Below are 24344 nucleotides of genomic sequence, written 5' to 3' on the forward strand. Positions count from 1 at the left end.
AATGAGAATTACCTTTTACTTTTCAGCCATGAAATGTAATATTCAAAGTTAATCTATGTAGCTCGCCTGCAAAGAAAAAGGTCTTGGTCATTTACAGCACCAGCTGAAATTTTCTTTCCCAATGGCTTTCCAATCATTATTTGGATCAGTCAGGAGAAATGACAAATGCTTACACCTGTTGCTGCTAATTTGCGCAGACATCTGAAAAATATCAGAAAACTCACACAAACTTTATTTTTAAAATTATTATATAATATTGGGTCACACGTGATCATTTCACAGTCTAGCTTCAACTATTCCATGTTTCTATACATTATGAAGCCACTGTATGTAATTGTAATTATTCCAAACAATTAAACATGATGGATACAGATAGAATATTTACTGGCTCATTTGCTTTTTGGTTAACCCCCTTTCCCCCATGATAATTTTTCAGCTGTGAATGTGTCACAGCTGTACAAATTGAGTTTTAGCAATTGTTGCAAAACTCGGCAGAAATGATAGTAAGCGCTAATGTGTATTCAAAATCTTCCAAATCTAAATGCAATGTGACCTGTCCCTTATTTACGTTCATTTTGTACAATATGATATGTAATGGTATTTAAATGGAATCCACCACTTGATCCCCTAAAAACTTCAGATGACAAAGTATTTTAAAATATGAAATATTTTTTATTAAATTGCAGTTAATGACTTTATCAAAAATACATAATACAATTTTTTTCGCTCTTCTTTCAAATGTACAATCTTCTTTAATCAGCATCTTCTTTGGGTTGGCTGGCTCTTGGATATTTCACCTATAAAGAGAGAATGTTGTATATTAATAATGGAGAAGAAATATAGAAGTGTAGTGTGCAAATTACACCTGTGTTACAGTATGTGTGTTTCTATTGGTGTAATTGAATTTATGCACACATGTGTTTCTATGGGACCTGGTTGAAACACACATGCGTCTCATTGAATTTCAGGGTATTGTCAAGAAAGAAAAAATAGATGCATGAATTACATAACATTATATGATAGTATTGCTCATTAAAAACCAAATGACATTATTCGATTGGCTCATTTGATTTTCATATTTAACCGTGCTTAATCTATGTCTTCCTGTCACTGCATTACTGGCAACATTTTAGTTGTTTTGTGCTGAATAATAGTTCTTTATATTATTTTTATTTAAAATGTTTAAAACCATAAAGATTTTAGAAATGGATTGAAAACCAAAAACCACTCATAACAAAACTGTGGCTTTAATTATTAATAGGTAAGAATAACATTAACATACTGATGAAGGCCCATTATTCTAAACTCACAGGCAATTTTACTAATGAAGGTTTTCATTCATTAGTTTAAATCGCATGATACAAACTAATGGAGCTGATTGTTAACAAATCACATAATTTGGGAACTTTTCACACTATTGCATTAAGATAAAAATAACAGATGCTACATCTGTACCTCTAGACATGAGCAGTAAAATGTGTTGCTAGTACTGAACCATATGTTTCCACATTAAACACACACATGCAAAAGTACAAGTTTAATTTTGTTTAACTTTTTTTCTAGCAAAATACATAATGGGGGTATAACGGGATGAATTTAAAGCTGTGTTATAGACGTACACAGTGGCTTTTACATCAGCAACTGTTAAAAGCAGCCTTTATTGCAGCACAAATATGTTTACAGAACTAAAAAAACTGCAAATAAAATAATAGGACTACCTTGCATGTACCCCTCTAAAGCCCAGATCTACAAAAGGTTGTTAAGCTTGTGCACGCCTTTACTCCTATTCACATTACAGGCGGCTCCGCATGGGACTACATGTTCCAGCAGCCCCAGGGGCTGCTTACCACGTGTGAGACAACAGCTGATAGGGTTCCCAGATTCACGGCAGGGAACATATACATTTTGGTGTGAATGAGGGACCATGCCAGTTGGGAGCAGGACGGCAAGGAGTGTGGTAGTGTCCAGGGAGCAGTGTTCCTCTGGACTAGGCCAGATCTCCCCATAGGTCCCAGTTAGGCCCCAACTCCTATAGCTTGCTGGGCTGTAGGGAAGCCCCCCAGATAGGGACGCTTCCCCAATAGCTGTATAGTGTTAGTACACTGGTGACAGATGCCACACGGTGTGCGCGGCCTGCGGTCTGGGACCAGACCACCGGCACATCATAAGCGGCATTAATGGACACCCTCCAGCTGAAGCTCACTCAAGAGGCGGACGCATCAATCAGAGAGAGAGGATCTGGTAGACCGCATCGTGGGATCATGTTGCAGTTCGGCGGATCCACAATTTCCAAGTTGGCCTGGTCTTTTCTAAGACCAGGAAGGTACCCATGTGTTCCAATGGCCATACACAGGGGGTAGCGCTACTCCACACTCTCTTTGGGTGGGCCTGGTTCTGTTGACACCAGGGTGGTTAGGTGCCCAGGGCACCCTCAGTTTTTTGGAGGTTCCACCAGGGTGGTGTACAATGTGTGGGTACTGTATTGTGGGGCCTTGTATTGTTAGTGTTGTTAGGTATGTGTCAGTAAGGATAAGTTAGTTATACCAGTGTGTGTATACTTATTCACTGATTGTATTGGTTCCTGTTAGGGGTTATCATGCAGCGCTAGAAACCCTCCCAGGTGGAGGCGGTGTATCTAGAGAGAACGTGATCACCCCAGGCTTCCAGTGGCAGAGGCTTAGGCCTCCTGTGCGCTAAACAGGTACTCAGCACACGTAGTTACTTTAGTCACGGGGAAAGGAGCTACAGCAGTGCTTCCAACAGTCCAGCACCACACTCATTAACCCTCTCACTACCAAAAGGGGTTTATTCTAGAAACTTGCTTTTTTTTTAAACTTTGGACAAAACGGCTTAATCTGCCACATTGGAGTTTATAGAATGTATTTCTTCTGTATGTCTTGTCAATGAATAATTTCATGATTTGTAGCAAAACAATTGCAAAGTTATGAATACAATTGTAAGGTTTAGCAATACGTTTTACATGAAATTCACAAAGCCAAAATGTAATTGTCATTTTTACAGCACATGTGCACATTTTTGGATTCCTAGAATTAATGCATTTTGTTTACCCCCAGCTCCTAAGTACTTCTCAGGTTAATTCTTTCGAGATAACAGTCTCTATTTTCACGGCAACACTTACCTAGAGAAGTTACATAAAGACACAGAAACATAGCATTTGATAGCAGAAAATAACCACTAAATTCTATCTGTTGCCAAACCTCAGATTTTATACTGTATACAGTGGCGAGAAAAAGTTTGCAAACCCCTTAGGATTTTTACATATGTAGCCCCGAGGTAAATTTTCTCTTTCTGGCCCCCCTCCGCGAGTGCCGTGGGGTAGCGGGTGCCGCCGGAGGCCTTGACGGACCCGCCGGCACTTCGCGAGGGTGGGGGCCAGTGCAGGGAGCGGTGCAGGCTGGTTGCCGGGGACGCGATCGGGCCGTCGCTAGGGCCGCGATCGCGTTGCCACCGGCTCGGCGGCTTGAGGAGAGTGCGCCGCCATTGCGCGTAGGTTCGCGCATGCGCAGGAGGTGGCCAGCGCGCGATAGGACTCCAGGGCTAGGGAGAGATCGCGCGAGAGTAGGGAAGAGGACAGTAAGGTTGCGGCGGCCATTAGGGGTTCGCGCATGCGCAGGGCAAGCGCGCACGCGGCCCCAATGCTTAGACAGCCCCCTGGGAACTACAATTCCCAGGAGGCTTAGGGAGACAGGCGTCAGGTGCCTGAGTATGGCCAATAGGGCTGGAGGAAGCTCAGCCCGGGAATATAGATACATTTCCCGGGCTTTGCAACAGTCAGTCAGGAAGAAGCAGAGGAAGGAGTAGGAAGGGTGCAGGGAGCGCGTGGCTCCTGCATCAGGTAAGGGTCCTCCCTAGATTCCCAGGCAGGCCCCAATTCCCGGGTAAAGGGCAGGGGGTAACTGAAGAGGGACGCCTTAACTAGGGAGGTGACCCTTGAGTGTGGAAGGTGCTGGTTTGGCAGTGTCGCAGCGGAGAGAGCTGTGGGCACTGTCAAAGAGGCACAGTGTGCTAGCAGTGTGGTTGCTGTGGGATCCAGGGGCTGTGTATGATTGCAGCTGCCTGTGAGTAGTGTCGCTGTATGTGCTGGGCACAGTGCGTGCAGTGTGTGTGAAGTGTGGATCCCTGCAGGCTGACAGTGTGAGCGGTGTGTCAGCTGCAGGTGCTTTGGGAATAGCTAGTTAATAGCTAGTAGCAGTTACAGTTAGGACTGGGTAGCTGCGGAAAGGGGGGCAGGTTATGTCCACAGGCCCTAGGAGTTTTCCTCCAAGCCATCCCAGGTTGCGGTTCCTCAGGGACAGGCCCTAGGTTAGGGTTGCTGTCACTCTAGAAGTAGTTAGGCAGAAAGCTGATAGCGACGGTTGCTGTCCCCATGCGGTTGGTGTTGCCGTGATCGGTTGCAGTTCCCGTGGAGCGGTGGGACCCTCGTTGGGGTCCACCGGCAGAGTACCTGGAAAGGATCAGACGGACGTCTGACCCTTTTAGAAGAGAGTTGCGGTCCCGAGCATCGGAGTGCTCGGAAGGTATCTTCAATATTATAAAGTGCACCAACTGGGCCCTAGCTTAACATAGTGACTGCGCAGTCACCCACGACCTTTCGCAGGATTGCGGGACATTGGGTGTGGGGTGATCACAGGACACTGGGTGGGGAATACCAGACATTGGGCTGAGGTGATGCGGATAGAGCATCCGGTTATGTTATGATGTTATGTACTGTGTTATGTGTTATTAAGTAAAGTGTTAGCTATTGTTTTATATCTACGTGTGTTATGGTATTTCTTATTCAGGGCTATCTTTCCTAACGGGGGATCCTGGGTAAGTGGAGGCGCTGCACCCGGTAATGGTAAGGGTTTCCCCAGGCTCCCAGCTAGCGGAGGCTCAGATCTCCTGGAGCCGCAGGTGTGTTTCAGTACCAGTAACCCTTTAGGAGCAGGTGTGTTGCAGGGAAAGGGACCGGTTAGACCACGAGGGGCCAATGTGAGATTGGGTGGGTCGGCCGGTTCACAAAAAGGGTTAGATTTGGAGGCGCTGCTGAGAGATCAGACCTGGGGTGCCCTGTACATGTTTTTCTAAATTTGTGTCCTATTTTTGTTCCGCCATGGGGAAGCCCTCAAGGCGGAGGAAGCCACGTGCTAAGTTCCCGGCCGCGTGGGAAAATGTTGCCAACAGTCATCCAGGACTGGCGGGAAAACCCGAGCCCCGCCCCCACACTGTGAGTGACTTAGTACAGAGCTCGCAACACTCCCTGGAAGAGAGTACTGGATACAGAGAAAATTGCTCGCCGTCGTATGGATCCTGGCAGACCAAGGCTGGGAGCGTATCCTTTTTGTTGTGTCCATGTACAATACAAACATTGAGTCTCTGGGGTAGTATGGACCTTAATGTTTTGGCGTGCATGGTAAAAATGCGGTTGGAAGACGCGAACGAGGAGGGGTACCTAGACTGTTTTTATAACCAAGGTGACTGCTCGTCTTGTAATTTGGCTTGGGGGCGTATATGTGGCTACTGCAGGGTACCGACCCTGCAACCCAAACTGCCGCAGCCTACAGAACGGCCAGTGGGAGGGGACACTGTTGTAGAAATGGAGTGTCCTTCCCCTGAGAAGGAAATAGACTGCCAGGGGTTACACCCCAATGTGTATATGCCCTGGCGAGCGCCAGGAATAGATGAAGTTGTGCTAGCGTGTCCCTGCCTGCAAAAAGCCCGTGCCTCGGGAGCAGTCCTGTCGCAGTTACCGCTCGACTTCAAGGACATCGAGTTGGATGGAGAACTGGGTATCCAGTGTTTTATGCCAAATTGTGACTGTCCTAGGGAGGCACTGGAGTGGGGGCCTCAATGTGAGTGTTGCGGGGCCTGGTTCCTACAGCCTATCCTGCCCCAGGCGGCGGAACCAGCCGATGAAGAAGAGGAGAAGCCGGACCTCTCTCCTGAAGTAAGTGATGCGTGTCCCCAGTCTGTTCTACTTCCAGAGGCCGCCGGGGACCCGTGTGTCCAGACCACTGTTGCAGACCCTCTCAAAGGGGACGTGCAAGGGGAAGAGCAGGAACTTCTGATGGCGGAACCTGCGGAGGAAGAGGCGCCTGATGGTGCTACCGAGGTGGGTGAAGCCGCTACTGATTTGTCCACTTTAGCCATGGAGGTGGTGGAGGGCCCGTGTGCCCAAATGAACTTTCCAGATGCTGAGCCAGAGCCGCTGAAGGCGGAGCTCCAGATGTCGGAACCCCAGATGTCGGTTCCAGACCCGGTTCCCGAGCAGGAACCACCGAGACCAGAACCACAGATTCCGGAAGGCCAGGGTAAGGTGCTTGTACCCCCGCCCATGTGTGATGATTCTAGCGACCCACCGAGCGTGGTGATGCGCCTGCCGGCGGACCACTCCAGTGAGGTCACCGAGGCAACCGCCTCAACTGATGCAGACCATGATGTGGGCCCGTGTGCCCTGCAACGGCCAGTCCGGCCTACCACCGAGGTACCAGCGGTCCCAGGCGTGGGATCAGTACCTGCCAATACCGACCGGGGTAAGTTGACTGCCCCAGGGGTGTCGGGTGTGAGCTCCCCGGTGATCGTGGAGCCTGGTGACTCCAACGGTAGGGTCACCCGGGCGATGGGCTCACCCCGTCATCGCGTCCTGGTGGAGGTGTCTCCCCCAGAAGATCTCTGCGGATTATGGAACGAATCCGACCTCATGAAGGTATCCGGTGTAGCGGACTGGAGCGACACATACTCCTGCACGAGGAGTCTCCAAGCTTGGCCTTCTCAAGGCCCGGGCCTACCCGAAGATGTGGTGCCGTCCGCGGACGAAGTCACCGTTAAAGGGATGGTTGGAGCGGACAAAGACTCTGTTGAGACCGCTCTGGTAGTTGTGGCCTCTCCCAGGTGCGCAATGGAGCGCTGTGTTCGCCATGTGGTGGATCGAGGAAAGAGACTGAGCCTCCCTGTCTCCCGTGAGACGAGACCGGAGGATCCGGAAAGGGTCAATACCCAGGATCCCGTACATTTTTTTTTGCGAGAGGGAGAAGGTGGGTTGGTGCAAGGGACAGGTCTTGAGCTCCAAAATACTCACAGGAGTCAAGGTGGGATACCCTCACCCAGTCTGTTAGGGGCACTCCAATCTGAGACTCAGCTGGCCTCGGGTATCCATATGAGTATTGATGACAAAATGCATGCCACATGTGAGATGATTTATGCCATGTATTTTCCATTATATAATCCTCTGTTGCATGGTTGCTACCCAAGCGAGGGCGTTGGGATTCTGCGAAGGGGAGAATGTAGCCCTGAGGTAAATTTTCTCTTTCTGGACCCCTCCGCGAGTGCCGTGGGGTAGCGGGTGCCGCCGGAGGCCTTGACGGACCCGCCGGCACTTCGCGAGGGTGGGGGCCAGTGCAGGGAGCGGTGCAGGCTGGTTGCCGGGGACGCGATCGGGCCGTCGCTAGGGCCGCGATCGCGTTGCCACCGGCTCGGCGGCTTGAGGAGAGTGCGCCGCCATTGCGCGTAGGTTCGCGCATGCGCAGGAGGTGGCCAGCGCGCGATAGGACTCCAGGGCTAGGGAGAGATCGCGCGAGAGTAGGGAAGAGGACAGTAAGGTTGCGGCGGCCATTAGGGGTTCGCACATGCGCAGGGCAAGCGCGCACGCGGCCCCAATGCTTAGACAGCCCCCTGGGAACTACAATTCCCAGGAGGCTTAGGGAGACAGGCGTCAGGTGCCTGAGTATGGCCAATAGGGCTGGAGGAAGCTCAGCCCGGGAATATAGATACATTTCCCGGGCTTTGCAACAGTCAGTCAGGAAGAAGCAGAGGAAGGAGTAGGAAGGGTGCAGGGAGCGCGTGGCTCCTGCATCAGGTAAGGGTCCTCCCTAGATTCCCAGGCAGGCCCCAATTCCCGGGTAAAGGGCAGGGGGTAACTGAAGAGGGACGCCTTAACTAGGGAGGTGACCCTTGAGTGTGGAAGGTGCTGGTTTGGCAGTGTCGCAGCGGAGAGAGCTGTGGGCACTGTCAAAGAGGCACAGTGTGCTAGCAGTGTGGTTGCTGCGGGATCCATGGGCTGTGTGTGATTGCAGCTGCCTGTGAGTAGTGTCGCTGTATGTGCTGGGCACAGTGCGTGCAGTGTGTGTGAAGTGTGGATCCCTGCAGGCTGACAGTGTGAGCGGTGTGTCAGCTGCAGGTGCTTTGGGAATAGCTAGTTAATAGCTAGTAGCAGTTACAGTTAGGACTGGGTAGCTGGGGAAAGGGGGGCAGGTTATGTCCACAGGCCCTAGGAGTTTTCCCCCAAGCCATCCCAGGTTGCGGTTCCTCAGGGACAGGCCCTAGGTTAGGGTTGCTGTCACTCTAGAAGTAGTTAGGCAGAAAGCTGATAGCGACGGTTGCTGTCCCCATGCGGTTGGTGTTGCCGTGATCGGTTGCAGTTCCCGTGGAGCGGTGGGACCCTCGTTGGGGTCCACCGGCAGAGTACCTGGAAAGGATCAGACGGACGTCTGACCCTTTTAGAAGAGAGTTGCGGTCCCGAGCATCGGAGTGCTCGGAAGGTATCTTCAATATTATAAAGTGCACCAACTGGGCCCTAGCTTAACATAGTGACTGCGCAGTCACCCACGACCTTTCGCAGGATTGCGGGACATTGGGTGTGGGGTGATCACAGGACACTGGGTAGGGAATACCAGACATTGGGCTGAGGTGATGCGGATAGAGCATCCGGTTATGTTATGATGTTATGTACTGTGTTATGTGTTATTAAGTAAAGTGTTAGCTATTGTTTTATATCTACATGTGTTATGGTATTTCTTATTCAGGGCTATCTTTCCTAACGGGGGATCCTGGGTAAGTGGAGGCGCTGCACCCGGTAATGGTAAGGGTTTCCCCAGGCTCCCAGCTAGCGGAGGCCCAGATCTCCTTGAGCCGCAGGTGTGTTTCAGTACCAGTAACCCTTTAGGAGCAGGTGTGTTGCAGGGAAAGGGACCGGTTAGACCACGAGGGGCCAATGTGAGATTGGGTGGGTCGGCCGGTTCACAAAAAGGGTTACACATAACTCAAGTATTTCAAACCTAAAATGTTATTAGATCTTTATCGAAGTCCTAATAGTAGATAAAGATAACCTGATCAAACAAATTACACAAAAACGTGACACTTTTCAACATTTATTTATCCACAATTGAAACAACATTCAATATCCATCTATGAAAAAGTATGTGAACCTTTAGATTCATTACCTAGTGGTGCTCCCTTGAGCAGCAATGACTTCAACAGAGAGTTTCCTGTTACTGCTAAGCAGTCTCTCACATCGGTTTTGTGGATAATCTTGTGGATCATTTATGTGCTCTTTAACAGCAATGTTCTTTTAAGAGAGCAATGATTTCCTCCTGGCTATCCTTACATGACCACCATTCTTGTTCAGTCTTTTTCGGATCGTTGTCCAAGGAGAGTGTGGCCTGCAGATCCTTGAATTTTACTCTGGGGTTCTTGGTAACTTCCTGATGATTTGCCGGTTTGTTCTTTGAGAGAATTTGATAGGACAACTGCTCCTGGGTAGAGTGACTTTCTCCATTGTCTGTCTGACAGTAAATTGGCAGAGCCCCAAATCCTTAGAAATTATTTTGAAACCCTTTCTAGTCAGATGAGCATCAATAATTGCTTTTCTGAGGTCCTCAAAGATATCTTTTGATTGTGCCATGGCGTGTTTCCACACACCTATAATGTGAAGACAAAACTCACAAAGTTTCTGATCCATACATACTGTAGGGTGGGGCCTCCCAAACTCACACCTGAAGATCAACCTAATATTTTAAACACCTGATTCTAATTATCCCCTTTTATTTAGCTGATAAAAACAGGGTTTCGCTTACTTTTGCACATACCCTGACTCTTAATTACTCATTGTTTGTCTAATTCATATATCACTTTGTTTCAAAAGATATGGAATTGGTTCATATAAACCCTATTGGATATTTAAGAAAAGACTGGTTTTGATTAGAGAAGGTTATCATGGAAAACGATCGAATTTCCATAATTATCATTGGGGTTCACAAACTTTTTCTTGCCACTATCTTTCTGAAGCATTTTTAATCCTCTATTTTATTAGGCTCTGACACCTCTGTTTTTCAACAAATTCACCACCTTTGCCACGAAGAATGATTTCTTCACATTTCCCCTGTCTTAGTGATTATTAGATTAATTTTAATGTAATGTTAAAAAAAAAAGTTAAAAACCTGGTGTGTTAGTGGCTATCAATCAAACAAACTAAATCCAATTAAAAATTATAAAAAAAACTACAGTATATTTCGCCATTCCTTTTTTTGCATCTAACAATAGACCTCAAGTAGCCACCTTTACTATAGCTGTCATCATTGTCTGTCTTCTATAGTACTTCTCTTCAATATAACAAAAACAATATGCAATAAAGCTGCTTTACAGTGCTTGAGAAGAGTTAATTGAATGGGTCTAATTAAGTAGGGGCCTCTGTCTATGAATAGCTCAATTATTATTTTCTCATAAAGTACACTGTATATTAACAGCACATTGTTTTTTTTTACGGTTGTACACTATTATACATACTAAACAATCTTTCAAATACTTTTACCACATTTTAAGACATACTTTTTTTAACAACTCATTTTTCACAAATGTTCATTTAACATCACAAAATCAAAACACTGGTCATGTAAAAACACATGTGTGCTCCCCTCTGCACAGGACCAGTGTGCTAAGGGTTAACATTTGCTTGTACTTTGTGGAACATCAACCTCTCTTACTGGAATGTTAATGAGCGAAGAGGACACAAAGAACTTTGTATTCACAGCTGCATTTATTCTGCACCCTTCGGTGTACATCTGCGTCGCCCAAAAGGTGGCCAGTCGTTGGCGCAGCCAAAGGGTGTGAGCCGTTTGCTACCATTCGCTGATGTTTGGTGATGTTAAAGCGTCTCTATTTCAATCTGATACTCACTAGCCCTTTTATCCCCTGTACCTAAATTTCCAACTCTATCTGTCCATGACATGTCTCTGAATTGACTGTGTAACCTCTGTTCTTTTAATGTAACCATGTATTGTTATAACTCTGTGTCCAGGACATACTTGAAAATGACAGGTAACTCTCAATGTAATACTCCTTGGTTAAACATTTTTAGAAATAATTGCAAAAATTATACTGTAATAAAGAAATTTTGTTTTTAAAGAGTGTTCTTTCCTTGTCCTATATACTAATAAATAATTTATTTACCAACGTATTAATTTATTTATTATAAACATATTTAACACACACATACACACACATACACACACACACACACACACACACACAAACACAGTACCTCACTGTCGCTCATAGCATACACACAAAAAGTGTGCGGCTCGTGCACGCGCGTTCGCACAGGCGCACGGCCGCACACACTATATTACGGGCCTTAGAGAGGCGAAAATATCAAAAATAGATAACGTTTCATAAATAAACTTTTATCACGTCATTTAGGATGACTGAAAACAATGGAGGAATGATGGCTTCAATCATCAGATTAGATAAGAGTGGATTCTTTTATACAGGCATACCCCGCTTTAAGGACACTCACTATTCACATTACTGTACATTATTTTTGCATTTATTTTTGTTTTTTTGGCCTTACCTTTTGGGTTACCGATTGTTTTTTGAAAATCAGGGAGGACTTCAGTGCATGGGGTAAGTGGTTGTATATCATCACTTACTCAGTAATGTAAAGTTATTTCCCAGCCTTTATCTTAATATCATTTGTAAGTTGTGTACAGTATGTTTATGATAATGGGACATTTGCATCTCTTGTGCATATAATGTTTACTTACAGTATAGCAGTGCTAGTTAATGTTATGCTTTTAACAGAGTAACATTTGGTTGGTGTTACTTTATTCACTTTAGTGGATACAGCATTACTATCAATATAATGTTAAGTTAGGTCAAAGTTATGGTAAATAGTCAAATGGTGCTCAGGGAATCTGGACCAAGGGAAACTACTGTATAAATGTATATCTTTATATAGTGCTGACAGTGTATACAGCACTTTATAAAGAAAATACAGTACAAGGAATTATAATACAATAAGCGCAACAAAGTCAGACAATAGGAAAAGGAAATCCCTGCTCTGGAGAGCTTACAATCTATGTGGTATGAGAGACTTACAGAGACAGCAGGTGAGGAAATAAGTGCAGGAGATGGCAGTGCTGGCCACAATGTTTGGAAGGTGTGACTGTTGATGTGGTACAGTAGCCATGAGTCCAGACTATTGGGATGCTTCTTTTTAGAGGTGAGATTTAAGGCTGGTCGGTATTAAATTAGATGGGTTAACACCATTAGCAGGGAAAAAGGGGGCAGGGAGACATGGGCAAGAACAGGTGTGTATGTGACTGGGTCAGATTAGGAGAGATCCCCAACAGCAAGAAGGAGTAGAGATAGACTGAGGAAGTGAGAAGAGGATTTGTAGGGGTGCTTTTTATATAGGGGTGTAGAAGTTGTTGAGAAAAAGGTGTGTAAATAGTGGTGCAGTGGCACAATCAGAGGAGGAAAGGAGAGATAAAGAAATGTGGACAGAAGGAGGAGAGTGGGGATATTGGAGAGAAAAGAAAGGGTTACAAAGCACTTTTATCAAATTATAACAGAGGGTAAAAAAATAAAACACAATCGACTTACACTGGCACATTCTAAAAAAACGATCCCATTCTTAAAGACAATATTCCTGACATACCTAGTGTTATCTTTCAAAAAGCACAAAACCTGAAAAACATATTGGCATCAAGTGCTCTTATGAGTGTGAAAGAACCAGTGAGCAATTGGCAAACCCAAGTGAAAGGGTTCTATGGAAGTGCATCATGCAAAGCATGTCAGTTTCTGGCTAAAGATAGATTCAAGTTTAAATCTAAGATATCGGGAAATTCATTTGTAATAAATAATATTTGAGCTGCAAACCGATCATGTAATATATTTACTGGAGTGCTCTTGTGACCTCGATATATAGAGAAAACAACGAGACCAATTAAAACACGCATTCTGGAATGTATAGGGATTGATCAATTTAAAATCCTAATCCAAATCTATTTAGTTGTATTGTGTATTAGGGAATTAGGAATAAACCATAATCATCTTTTTTTTTTTTTACTCAAAATGTTTTTGATTTTATCAGCAGGGTACAGAAAAAAAGGGGGATGGAGGGGGGTGATAGAGAAATAAAAAGGGGAGAGGGGGTCAGTCTGCATGTGTCACATCACATACACGATACATGAATATTATTTACACTTTCACATCCTAATGAAAGTTTTTGGAGTCCTTTCTCCCATCAATTCGAAAATGTAAATTTACCTAATGTGGTGGAACTCCCTTCGGAGACCCGGAGAACAGAAAGACTTGGGCTTCCCTGGCTCTATCCTTCTGTCCCAGGCCGTGGTCAGCTGGCCTCGTCCCCATTCTGTCATATTCTCTAGTCTGCTGTTACCATGCTTGGCCACCGGGACTGCTGCCATTCTCAACGTCTTGTTCTAGCCTGCAGTACCTATACTTGTCCACCGGGATTGCTGCCTGCCTCTGATCTCTGCTTGTGACCCCTACTTCGCTCCCTGCTGTTCCTGCCACTGGGATCCACTTCAGCCGAAGTCCAATCCTTGACAGAATAAACAGGCCCTACCATGGATTCCGCTGGAACAGACCCGGCTCAGGCTCAGACACTCCATGACTTACAACATATCATGGTTGGTTACCAGGAACAACAAAGACACCTGTTTAATCGTCTTGGCCGCATGGAAGAACAAGCCACCACCGCGTAAGCTGAGAATCGTGAACTACGTTTAGCCTTAATCACCTTGTCTGGTCAAAACACTGTGCCTGTGCAAACCGCACCCCGTATATCCCTTCCGGAAATTTTTTGGGGGAAAAAACAATCTTTCCGGAATTTCCTTAATCAATGCAGACTTGTGTTCAAGCTTCAGCCCATCATTTATCATACCGAAGAAGCCCAGGTTGGACTGATCATAACCCTGCTCAAGGATGAGGCCCTTACTTGGTTCTCCCCTATGTTAGAACAAGATAGCCCACTACTAAGGGACCTGGAGGAGTTCATCGAAGCCATGAGTCTTATTTTTGATGACCCAAATCGTAGTGCAACCGCTGAGACAACTCTGAACAATCTTCGTCAAGGAAGACGCTCGGCAGCTGAATACGACGCTGAATTCCGCAGATGGGTTAACGATACTGATTGGAATGAGGCCGCGCAGAAATATCATTTTCGGCAGGGTCTCTCGGAGCAAGTTAAAGACGAGCTAGCCCGGGTGGAGCCCCCAGAGAGATTTCAGTACTTTGTCCGTTTATGCATCCAAATTGATCACAGGCTTTCAGAAAGACGATTGGAGAGACAGGGGTTCATGCCAAGCAACCCCGGGTTTAGAGATGTCAGTACCCCAAGACGTTCCAGGGAGACTGAGGAGGAGCCGATGCAAGTAAATACACTGCGGGGACACATCTCAACCGGGGAAAGGAATAGACGCCGAACAGAAGATCTCTGTTTATATTGCGGAAATGATGGGCACTATCTCGCTGATTGCCCAAACAAGTCCAGGCGGTCTTCTTTCCAGAGTCCTAGGAGAAATCAGCTGCATGCTATTTCAAAGACTGTTTTCTCTGCTTCTCAAGGGAAAGATAACTCTCCTTCGCTACACCCTCACCTCCTGGTTCCTATTATAATCGAGGAAGGAACACATCGTTTTTCAACCACAGTAATGGTCGACTCAGGGGCGGCAGGGAATTTTATGGACATAGAATTCGCCAAGAACAATTCGGTATCATTTGTAGCCAAGGAATCGCCAGAAAGGATGGAAGTCGTTGACGGTTCTCCCTTGAGCTCTGGACCTGTTACCCATGAAACCAGTAACTTAACACTAATCATGGAGCCCAATCACCAGGAGAAGATTTCATTTGGTCTCATTCCATCACCTTTGTTTCCAGTGATTCTGGGAATTCCATGGCTCATGATCCATAACCCACTAATTGACTGGAAGACAAAGACCCTCACGTTTCCCTCGGAGCACTGTCAGCTAGCCTGTCTACCTAAAATTCCTATACCGAAGTGTGTAGGAATCCATAAGATTTCCTCGTCTCAAGAAAATCTTCTGCCGGCTCCTTACTCTGAGTTTTTAGATGTGTGTGACAAGAAGAACGCAGATACGCTTCCCCCACATCGCTCTTATGACTGTCCCATTGAATTATTACTGGGTGCTGCCATTCCGTTTGGAAGAATCTATTCCCTCTCAGAACCGGAATTGAAGGTCCTCAATGACTACCTACAGGAGAACCTATCAAAGGGTTTTATCCGACCCTCTACTTCTCCAGCAGGCGCTGCGCTCTTCTTCGTGGGAAAGAAAGACGGTTCTCTACGCCTCTGCATTGACTATCGGGAACTAAATAAGATTACGGTGAAGAACAGGTACCCATTACCTCTGATTCCTGAACTATTGGAAAGAATTCGGTCAGCCAAAATCTTTACAAAATTAGATCTCAGAGGAGCGTATAATTTGGTCCGCATTCGACCCGGTGACGAATGGAAAACAGCCTTCCGAACCCGTTATGGGCACTATGAATATCTGGTGATGCCTTTTGGACTCTGTAATGCCCCTGCTACCTTCCAGCATTTAATTAATGATGTCCTCCGAGAGTTATTGGACCAATTCTTAGTGGCATACCTGGATGACATCCTTGTCTTCTCAGATAACATCATGGATCATCAGAGACATGTCCGAATTGTCCTTGAGCGTCTCCTTAAGTACAAATTGTACATCAAGTTAGAAAAATGTGAATTTGAAAAGACCAGCATGCAATTTCACGGTTACATCATCTCTCCCGAGGGTTTGAGTATGGACCCAGGCAAGATTCAAGCTGTGGTGGAATGGCCAATCCCTCGAAATGAAAAGGACATTCAGAGATTTGTGGGTTTTGCCAATTTCTATAGACGTTTTATTAAAAATTTCTCTGGCATTATTACCCCAATCACCCAACTCACACGGAAAGAATTCCCCTTCAAATGGTCTCCTAAAGCGGATGCGGCATTCGAACAATTGAAGTCACTCTTCACATCTGCCCCTATCCTCATCCATCCAAATCCAGAAGTACCATTCATCTTGGAAGTGGATACATCCGACTCCGCTGTTGGTGCCATTCTGTCACAAAGAATTGGACCCAAGATGCTCCTTCATCCATGTGCCTTTTATTCATACCAAATGTCAACAGCTGATCGAAATTATGACATCGGAAACATGGAACTCTTGGCTATAAAAGCTGCATTCTCTGAGTGGACACACCTACTAGAGGGGGCCAATCATCCAATTACGGTCTTTAAGGATCACAGGAACTTAGAATTTATTCGATACGCAAAGAGACTGTCTGCGCGACAAGCCAGATGGGCTCTCTTCTTTGCAAGATTTCAGTTCCATATCTCATACCGCCCTGGCTCCAAGAATGGGAAAGCCGACGCCTTGTCACGGTCCTTTCCTAATCCTAGTTCAGACAAAGAGCAAGAAGAAACTATTCTTCCAAAAAGAAATTTTTTGGGCGTCACATTCTCTGCCGATCTCCTCACACGAATAAAGGGAGCCTACTCAAATGACACTTTTCTTAAAAACCCTCCTCCGGAAGCAGAACTATTTCTATGTGATGGTCTCTGGAACTGTAAGGATCGTCTGTTCGTCCCTAAGGAGGTAAGATTAGAGGTGCTCCAATTAATGCACGACTCCCGACCTGCTGGTCACCCAGGTGTCCTCAAGACACAGGAACTGTTGTCTCGCTCTTTTTGGTGGCCTAAATTAGCACAAGATGTTAAAGACTATGTCCTCTCCTGTGAGACTTGTGCTAGAACCAAGACCCCTCGAGCATCACCTGTGGGTTTACTGCAGCCTCTTCCGGTTCCAACTCGTCCTTGGGGGTCCATATCAATGGATTTTATTGTTGACCTGCCCCGATCAAATGGACATAATACCATCCTGGTAGTGGTGGATCGACTTACAAAGATGGCTCACTTCATTGCAGCACAGAATCTTCCTTCTGCAGACCAGACAGCCAAGTTGATTGTGAAAGAGGTGTTTCGGCTTCACGGGACTCCTGATGAGATCATATCTGATAGAGGGGTACAATTCACTTCAAAATTTTGGAGGACCTTCTGTTCCTCTCTAGGAATTCGTTTAAATTTATCGTCTGGCTATCATCCACAATCCAATGGCCAGACAGAAAGGACCAATCAGACTTTGGAACAATACTTACGATGTTTTGTTTGTCATCTCCAGGATGACTGGATTGATTTCCTACCATTAGCTGAGTTTTCATACAACAACTCACATCATTCATCGACTCAGATCATCGACTCAGAAGAGCCCCTTTTTCTCAAATTATGGATTTCATCCAACCTTTATTCCTCGTTTTCCATCTTCGGGCCCCATTCCGGCAGTTACAGAGAAACTGGAGACTCTGCGAGACATCCAGGAGACCCTCAAAGAGACACTTCGTGAGACTCAAGTAAAGTACAAAAGAGCAGCAGACCAACACCGCAGACCCTCCCCAGAATTTCAAGTCGGGGATAAAGTCTGGCTTTCTCCAAAAAATCTACGTCTAAAGGTTCCAACCATTAAATTGGGCCAAAAATACATCGGTCCATTTCGCATCTCAGCACTAATAAATCCAGTGTCCTTCAGATTAGAGCTTCCTGAGACCATCAAAATACACCCTGTTTCATTCTTCTCTGCTGAAACCTTTCCGTGAGAACCCGTTTCCTGGACGGAGACTTCCTCCCCCTGAACCCGTCCTCGTGGATAACGAGGAGGAATTCATTGTGGAAAGAATTTTGGATTCCAGATTACACCGAGGGAAACTACAGTACCTATGGCCCAGAGGAGAGGTCTTGGGAACCCAAAGATTTTGTACATGCTCCGCGACTAGTCAAAGCTTTCCACCGACGATATCCAGACAAGCCTAGCAAGGATCGTCCGGAGAACGCTCTTGGGAGGGGGGAGTAATGTCATATTCTCTAGTCTGCTGTTACCATGCTTGGCCACCGGGACTGCTGCCACTCTCAACGTCTTGTTCTAGCCTGCAGTACCTATACTTGTCCACCGGGATTGCTGCCTGCCTCTGATCTCTGCTTGTGACCCCTACTTCGCTCCCTGCTGTTCCTGCCACTGGGATCCACTTCAGCCGAAGTCCAATCCTTGACACATTCCAGATTTCTCTGGCCAAGCCCTATAGCTCTCTAGTGACAGCCCCTTCCAAGTTATTTATATCATTATTGACTTTGCGTCCACCCCCTGGATACCTGCTGATATGATCTAGAGTTGCCACACTTTTTGGAATCCACTGCAAGAGTCATTTGTCAAACCTGAATGCTTGTCCATGTGGCAAATAAACCCCAGTCTGTTCTTTATGTTGGGCAAAGGGGGTATCAGATGGTCTGCTTAAGAGAAAGAGCAAGGGATCCAACACCAAGTCAACCTACAGCATTCTTTGGATCAATGATCTCAATTTTCCCAAAGGGAAGACACCATCGGGCACATCCACCACATGTGAATGAATGAGGCCTGGCCTCGGCCTCCCTTTGGGGAAATCTTGGGATTATCCTGGAAAAAACCTGGAGAGTCTGAGGGGAGTCAGATACTATTGGATCATTACCTTATACGCATTTTCCCTGATGACTGTGGAAATAGAGCATTTGGCTACTGCCATAAGAATGGCGTCCCAGTCCTCTACGTCTAGTTCTTCTCCCAAGTCCTGTTCCCACAGGGTCATATATTTTATTTTTTTATGTGCAATCTGGGGGGAGCTAAACATCGATCCATACAGAAGAGAAAAAAGACCTGGTGTCCCTGTAACCTTTAGGCACAAGGATTTGAATCTAGTTAGGGGGTACTTGGGGCCAAACTTTATATAAAACTAGCTGAGAGACCCGGCGTTGCCCGGGATGTAATGTTCCCGTTCCTCTCTCTCCTCCCCCCTCTCTCTGTTTGTCCCCCATTCACATCAATCCAGTCCCCCCCCTCCCTCCCTCCTTTACAGCTTCATGTAGCGTGTGTGCGTCAGTCACTGTGTGTTTGCTCGCGCGTCAGTGAGTCTGAGGCAGAAACACAAACACACACAGACTGACTGACGCACACACAGTCAGTGTGTGCCTCAGTCAGTGTGTGCGTGCGTCAGTCAGGCTTTGTGTGCGCGTCAGTCAGTGTGTGCGCGCGGGGCGTCAAAGGCAGGGGGGGGCGTCAAAGGCAGGGGGGGGGCGTCAAAGGGAGGGGGGGGCGTCAAAGGGAGGGGGGGGGCGTCAAAGGGAGGGGGGGGGGCGTCAAAGGGAGGGGGGGGCGTCAAAGGGAGGGGGGGGGCGTCAAAGGGAGGGGGGGGGCGTCAAAGGGAGGGGGGGGGCGTCAAAGGGAGGGGGGGGCGTCAAAGGGAGGGGGGGGGCGTCAAAGGGAGGGGGGGGCGTCAAAGGGAGGGGGGGGTGTCAAAGGGAGGGGGGGGGCGTCAAAGGGAGGGGGGGGGGGCGTCAAAGGGAGGGGGGGGGCGTCAAAGGGAGGGGGGGGAGCGTCAAAGGGAGGGGGGGGCGTCAAAGGGAGGGGGGGGCGTCAAAGGGAGGGGGGGGGCGTCAAAGGGAGAGGGGGGGGCGTCAAAGGGAGAGGGGGGGGCGTCAAAGGGAGGGGGGGGGCGTCAAAGGGAGGGGGGGGCGTCAAAGGGAGGGGGGGGGCGTCAAAGGGAGGGGGGGGGGCGTCAAAGGGAGGGGGGGGGCGTCAAAGGGAGGGGGGGGGCGCCTCAAAGGCATGGATTCCTCCCCCTGCATTTCCTGCAGTGGACAGGAGGGGGGGGCAGTGGACAGGAGGGGGGGGGGCAGTGGACAGGAGGGGGGGGGCAGTGGACAGGAGGGGGGGGGCAGTGGACAGGAGGGGGGGGCAGTGGACAGGAGGGGGGGGCAGTGGACAGGAGGGAGGGGGCAGTGTACAGGAGGGGGGGGGCAGTGGACAGGAGGGGGGGGGCAGTGGACAGGAGGGGGGGGGCAGTGGACAGGAGGGGGGGGGCAGTGGACAGGAGGGGGGGGGCAGTGGACAGGAGGGGGGGGGGCAGTGGACAGGAGGGGGGGGGCAGTGGACAGGAGGGGGGGGCAGTGGACAGGAGGGGGGGGGGCAGTGGACAGGAGGGGGGGGCAGTGGACAGGAGGGGGGGCAGTGGACAGGAGGGGGGGGGCAGTGGACAGGAGGGGGGGGCAGTGGACAGGAGGGGGGGGGCAGTGGACAGGAGGGGGGGGGCAGTGGACAGGAGGGGGGGGGGCAGTGGACAGGAGGGAGGGGGCAGTGGACAGGAGGGGGGGGGCAGTGGACAGGAGGGGGGGGCAGTGGACAGGAGGGGGGGCAGTGGACAGGAGGGGGGGCAGTGGACAGGAGGGGGGGGCAGTGGACAGGAGGGGGGGGCAGTGGACAGGAGGGGGGGGCAGTGGACAGGAGGGGGGGGGCAGTGGACAGGAGGGGGGGCAGTGGACAGGAGGGGGGACAGGAGGGGGAACGCAGTGGACAGGAGGGGGGACGCAGTGGACAGGAGGGGGGGGCAGTGGACAGGAGGGGGGGGCAGTGGACAGGAGGGGGGGCAGTGGATAGGAGGGGGGGGCAGTGGACAGTGACACACACACACACACACACACACACACACACACACACACACCTCAGTTGATGCGCCCTTTCTCAGTTCCGTTTGGCGCCGGAGGTGGGGAGCGACACCTACCTGTACTTCCGGGCGCCGCCACCGTCTGACTCGGCGCCGCGAGGGAGGAAGGGGGTCCGCCATCTTACGCGCCGCGTGGCAGCTGCGGGAAGCGAGGTGATTTGGAGCGGGGAGGGGTGATTTGGAGCGGGGAGAGGTGATTTGGAGCGGGGAGAGGTGATTTGGAGCGGGGAGAGGTGATGCCGCTGGGGAGGGGAAGAGGTGATGCCGCTGGGGAGGGGGAAGAGGTGATGCCGCTGGGGAGGGGGAAGAGGTGATGCCGCTGGGGAGGGGGAAGAGGTGATGCCGCTGGGGAGGGGGAAGAGGTGATGCCGCTGGGGAGGGGGAAGAGGTGATGCCGCTGGGGAGGGGGAAGAGGTGATGCCGCTGGGGAGGGGGAAGAGGTGATGCCGCTGGGGAGGGGGAAGAGGTGATGCCGCTGGGGAGGGGGAAGAGGTGATGCCGCTGGGGAGGGGGAAAAGGTGATTTGGAGAGGGGAGAGAGGTGTGTGTGTGTGTGTGTGTGTGTGTGTGTGTTTTATTTATTTTTTTGGACCTTTGGCCCGTCACTCCGCCTCAGGCCAATGAGAGGTGTGGGGGGCAGGCCAAGGGGGTGGTGTGAGTGTGTGAGGCCAATGAGAGGTGTGCGGGGGCGGGCGGGCCAAGGGACCAATGAGATTGCCGCTAGGGACACCGGACATCCAGCAGGCAGGCATGCATGCAGGCAGGCAGGCAAACATACAGTGCTTTCACTAATATAGTATAAGATGTCTTGAGATGCAGGTATCAAAATATTTTCCTGCTAGGAATTTTCTTTTCTATCTGAAAAGCTTCAAATGGCTTGAGTTTCAAGTCGGGGCCCAGATACCTGAGTCTATGGATCCCTGCCTCCATCCATAATGAAAAGCTCCTCTCCGACAATCCAGGACTAATATTTGGATTCCCATATATGGGGGACATCAAAGAGTCCGGAGTTGTCACAGAGTGTCTGTGTTTCATTGAGGCCCTTAACCTAAGGGAGAGAGCATCTCCGAATTTTTCCTTAGTCTTTTTATCTATTGAAATCCATAATAAGTTATGGAGTTTAATCGGGTGAGATAAAGAAGACTCTAGTTCTGTCCATCACCTAGTGGAGTTGTCTTTGTGCCAAGGACCATCTGGCTCAACTGGTCGGCCTTGTAATATGAGATGAGGCATGGTAGGGCTAAGCCCCCTGCCTTGCTAGGGATCGAGAGGATCTGCCTCCTAATTATGGGTCTCTTTTTCCTCCATATGAATCTTGTAATGAGGGATTGAAGGCCCGATATCTCCCTTTCTATCACTGGAATCGGTATCGTCTGAAACAGGTATTGAAGACGTGGGAGATTAATTTTTATACATTGGATATATTGTGGTCGGACCATGCCTCTAGTTCGTATCTGAGAATCCCCAACAATCTGGGATAATTTTCCCAATACAGAGAATTATTGTCTTTTGTAATGTATACACCTAGGTATTTGATGGCAAACGGTTGCTATTTGAAATAAAAAAAATTTACTCCAGTAATTTTACCGTAGCTTGTGGTAGATTAATATTGAGGGCCTCAGATTTGCTACTATTTGTTTTAAACCCCAATTTTGAGTTGAATATCGACAGAGTGGAGAAGAGATTAGAAAGTTAAGTCAGAGGACTAGAGACCTTGAGAAAGACATAATCAGCAAAAAGCACTATCTTGTAGAATTAGTTCTTCACCTGAATCCCCCAAATGTTCGGGTTAATAAGTATATTAGCTGCAAGCAGTTCCATACACAAAGTGAATAGCAGAGGCGACAGGGGGCAACCCTGTCTTGTGCCATTCCCTATGGAAAAGAGTTCTGAGGAGAACCCTGACAAATCACACTTGCTGACAAAGTCGTGTAAAGTGCTATATTTACTTGAAGGAAAGGGCCTTTAAATCCGAAGGCTTGTAAAGTCTTCTTCAGACATACCCAATCTATTCGGTCAAACGTTTTTTCAGTGTCCAAGCCCAATACCATAAAAGGGATTTTGTTTTTAGAGGAGAATGCTATCAGGTCTATAATTCTTCTGGTGTTATCCGAACCCTGTCTTCCTGGCATGAAACCTCCTTGGAGGTTGGGGGCTGGTGGCTGCTGTATACACAGGGAACATCCACCCCTTAAGTTGGATGACTGCCTGAATTTGACTGCTTTATTGTGAGTAGTCATTTTTGAGCTTTGTTTGCACAAATTTATTCACAACAGTATTACACTATGTAGTGTTTCTTTATTTCATAACTATGAGACGAGCTCCCCTGATTTGTTGGAGGATCACCTGGTGCAAGACGAGTGGAACAGTCTTTATCAAGGGTTGCAGTTTGTTTCTAAGTTTCTTAATTTTTTCTTTAGATCACTTGATTGTTATTATCACACTGCTTTATTATTTACACATATGTGGTTGAATTGTATATTGTCACATTTAGGGTGTGGTTAGAGTGCTATTGTTAGTTTTTTCACTTGGCATGAAACCTACCTGGTCTGGATATACCAGGGTTGGTAGTAATTTATTCAGTCTATTTCCTAATATCTTGGAGTAGATTTTTTCCAAAGTTTTTTTATTAGGCATTGTTCATAATACGTTGTACACAAAATAGACATCAAGTTGCCTAATACAGGTTTTCTTTGTTTTTTTTAAAGACAGAGAGAAGGAAAGACTCAACGCGCCCCCGACCTTCAAACATGGGTCGGTAGGGTTGGCGTGAGGGTGGAAACAGAATGTGGGGGGATGCGGGAGGAAAGGAGAGAGGGAGGGTGAGGGGGCGGGGGGGGGAGGGAGATCCTTCCCCCTTGGTCCATTGCGCGTTGCCCATCCATCATCGTTGTTTTCTATAGCGTGGGGTAGCAATTGTTAGTCTTACGTGAGAGTCAGCTATGTATTCCCTATTTTGTGGTAAGGGGCGATCTTTTTTAGTCCCGCGTGTGGGTTATCCACGGATCCCATATTGTATAGAACGGCTCCGTCTTCCTTTTGAGGAAGGCTGATAGCCTTTCCATTAGCATGACTTCTTGTAGCCTTTTTTTGACCGTTTGCTTAGGGGGGGGAGACACTTTCTTCCACGAGGCGGCCACCGCACATCTAGCCGCCGTGAGAATGAAGGAGATCAATTTACTTGTTGGGCGGTCAATGTGCTTGATTGGCCTGGCCAGCAAGTAGGTCAACGGATCAATGGGTATTGTGAGGTCTGTGACCTCTGTGATTAGAGTTTGTATAGTTTCCCAGTATTTCTGAATTTCTGGACATGACCACCATATATGGGCCATGTCTTCCTTTTGTCCGCAGCCTCTCCAGCATAGATCGGAGGCCAGAGGGTAGATTTGATTTAGGTAAGATACCAGCGGAACATTATTTTATAAACATTTTCTTTGATTGTGGTACATATGGAGGTTCCTGAGGCTGCTACCCAAATACTTTCCCAGACCTCTTGGTCTATAACCGTGCCCAATTCTGCTGCCCAATGGAGCATGTAGTCATGAACCAGAGCATCAGTTGCTCGTTCTAGTTCTGAGTATATTTGCGTTATGAGACCTTTTTGGTGTGCTGGCTCTTTGCATAATCTTTCGAATCTTGTGAGAGGGGGAAATTCCA

The 24344-nt window shown here is 48.0% G+C and overlaps 1 long non-coding RNA gene across 1 annotated transcript in view; it reads right to left on the reverse strand.

The window, feature by feature from the left end:
* Positions 1-721: 721 nt before the first annotated feature.
* Positions 722-24344, reverse strand: part of LOC142503931 (uncharacterized) — a 55780-nt gene continuing 32157 nt past the window's right edge. Inside the window, exon 3 of the long non-coding RNA XR_012804129.1 lies at positions 722-797. This is a non-coding gene — a long non-coding RNA (uncharacterized LOC142503931). The remainder of the gene's footprint in view (positions 798-24344) is intronic.

This window comes from Ascaphus truei, chromosome 10 (genome assembly GCF_040206685.1).
Source record: "Ascaphus truei isolate aAscTru1 chromosome 10, aAscTru1.hap1, whole genome shotgun sequence".
Taxonomy (NCBI): domain Eukaryota; kingdom Metazoa; phylum Chordata; class Amphibia; order Anura; family Ascaphidae; genus Ascaphus; species Ascaphus truei.